This window comes from Habropoda laboriosa, unplaced genomic scaffold (genome assembly GCF_001263275.1).
Source record: "Habropoda laboriosa isolate 0110345459 unplaced genomic scaffold, ASM126327v1 scaffold822, whole genome shotgun sequence".
Taxonomy (NCBI): domain Eukaryota; kingdom Metazoa; phylum Arthropoda; class Insecta; order Hymenoptera; family Apidae; genus Habropoda; species Habropoda laboriosa.
The window spans coordinates 19,258-21,732 of NW_017100914.1; the positions used below are offsets into that span (position 1 = coordinate 19,258).

At 49.7% G+C, this 2,475-nt stretch overlaps 1 protein-coding gene across 1 annotated transcript in view; it reads left to right on the plus strand.

The window, feature by feature from the left end:
* Window positions 1-2,475, plus strand: part of LOC108577544 (RNA-binding protein Musashi homolog Rbp6-like) — a 326,939-nt gene that overhangs the window by 894 nt on the left and 323,570 nt on the right.

Consider the following 2,475-nt stretch of genomic DNA (forward strand, 5'->3'; position numbering starts at 1 on the left):
GCCTCCACTCGCTCGCTCTCCTCCTCCTCCTCCTCTTCCTCTTCCTCCTCCTTCTTCTTTTTCTTCCTGTTCGTCGTTTTCTTTTGCCCGCGAGTCGTCAGTAACTTTCTTCGAACGCTGACGTCCTAGAGGGAAGCCAGTTGATAGGATTCGACGAGGAGAAAAGTCCAAGCTTCTGGGTTTCTTACATCGAAACGCGAAAGATAAAAAGTTCCCGTCGGTGCTCCCGTTTCATCGTGGACATCCGCTCTTTGAGAATCGCGGCGGTGCCGTGCTGGTGCGTCAAATCGGATGAAGGAATTATTAATGGAATTAATAAGTTGAGTGAAAAGGAGCGCACTCTAGTTCCTTATTACGTTCTCCACCCTCCCAAGCAAACTTATTATCTTAAGTCCTTCGGCTCTCCAAGCGAAACGATAACGAGATCGTTACTTTCGAAGTTCCCGCCTCGTGACCACCGCTCGATAATTATTATTTTCCCCTTTCAACGGGTCAGTCGAGCGGATTCGAGTGCAGTTCTAAGACTTCTTCCGGCAACTTGCATGGACCCCCAGCTCTCTCAGGTTTCGTTTTTCTCTGAAAGACGCGACTGACGCCGATGTGTCTTTCATCTTTATAGGTCGTACCCCATCCCCCGTGGTTACTTTGTATCGAGATTTTAAATACGTTAACCTACTTCCTCTGTAACGGGCCATCTACACCTCCGTCTGATCTCGAACAAACGCTCTTCTCCTCTTCCCATACCGACAAGCAGTCGGACGACAAGTTCGTTCCTCGAGTTCGATTTCAATTTATTCCACCGATGAAAATCGTTTCCCGATTTAAAGTGTACAGAAAACCCAGCCGATGGGATTTTTAATTAATTCCTCCTGCCGCGTGTCCGCCACCGCGGGGCCGAGGGGGATGGAAGAAGAGAAAAAAAGGGAGAGAGAGAGAAAAAAACGAGAGGAGAGAAGTAACGTTTCCATAGGCGTATCGAGTCGCGTCGCATATATTAAAACGATCATTAACGAGCTCGCTGATGCGTCGAGTGATAGGGTGCTCTAACGTGGCCGAGATTTAGGTCGCGACCGATTTTTTTCATTCCGCTTTATTACACCGAGCGAACCGCGTTGTCGAGAGTATCGGCTCCGATGATTGCGTGGATGATCCGCGGCTTGAAATCTTTCCCTCTGTATGCGTCCGTGTAACCATCAGATGAGGATGCGTTCCCTATTCTTTTTCTCCTTTACTCCCCCCCACACACACACATACGTACCCTCTATCTGCTGTCGTCGAAGCTCGGTTCTATCGCCGGCCAACTTAGTTTCAATTCACGCCGATTGCGTCTCGCGCACGGGCACGTACGCTTCTCAGTGACAGACACAGACATATATCTCCGGGTATCGCGAGCAGAACGGTAGATTTGCTCGTATATCACGCGTAAACAAAAACCAAGACACCTAGCTGTCGGCCAGAGAAGCTTAAATTTATGGCTGACTACGCGACTACCTTCTCTCGTGACTTAGGTGATAACACTTGCCCCGAGATTCTCCTCTGTTTTTTCTTCTTCTTCTTCTTATTGTTTCTCCTAGTACGACTCGCTAGTATCCTCGCTAGATTAGAAATCGGTGGATTCAAGCATAATTGAAATCGAACAGAGACAGCAAGTGTCGTCGTATACGTGAAAAAAACACACGAGCAACAGTTGATACATCTACGGAAGTTCGTTCTTCTCTAAATTCCTCCAACTACACTCTTCACGAGGAATCTTACGCTCCTTCGTTCCACCTATCTTGTTCATCGCGGAAATCCTCGAAGAGTAGGAAAGTGTACGTTTTCCCGAGCGAAACTTCGCAGGACGTGACGATAGAGAATGGTAGGGAATACGTGAGAGAAAAAGAGAGCGGGAACCGGGAGGAACGTATGAACGCAATAAATATTTTTCATCGGGCCGGCTGAAAAGTTTCCTCAAAGGCGTCGGTGGTCGACGGAGGCGGGCACGGGCTGTTGATTAAACGTTGCGCCGGCGAAACGTATTATTACTCGGAGAACGACGCTTCTGAACTGCAGTCCCGTGAACTTGCTTGGTTCGCTCCGCTCGAGGGGCGGTGGACTTTTTCTCCAGAGCGATACAACCCGGCGATTCTCTCCCGCTTTTCTTCTTTTTCCTCTCTTTCAAACTACGAACGGAGATCCTCGAGAATCCTGCTCTCGCCTCTCCGACCCCCTGGTACACGAAACGCGAAAGTTTACAGCGTGACGGCCGCAGCGCCATTCTCTCCTGTTGCACGCACACACACACACGCGCGCGTATACACGGGTGCAACGGTGAAATTTCTCTGGGCGAAAGAAGCTCGGTTTGCTCGTTCCGTGGCCGCTTTACCGCGAGCAAAAGGGAGGTAAGCGGATTTCGCGGCGGTCGCCTGGCTATTCGCAAACTGGCAACGCGACCCGACCCCGTGGTGCTCGTTATTTCGTAAGAATTAAAACAGC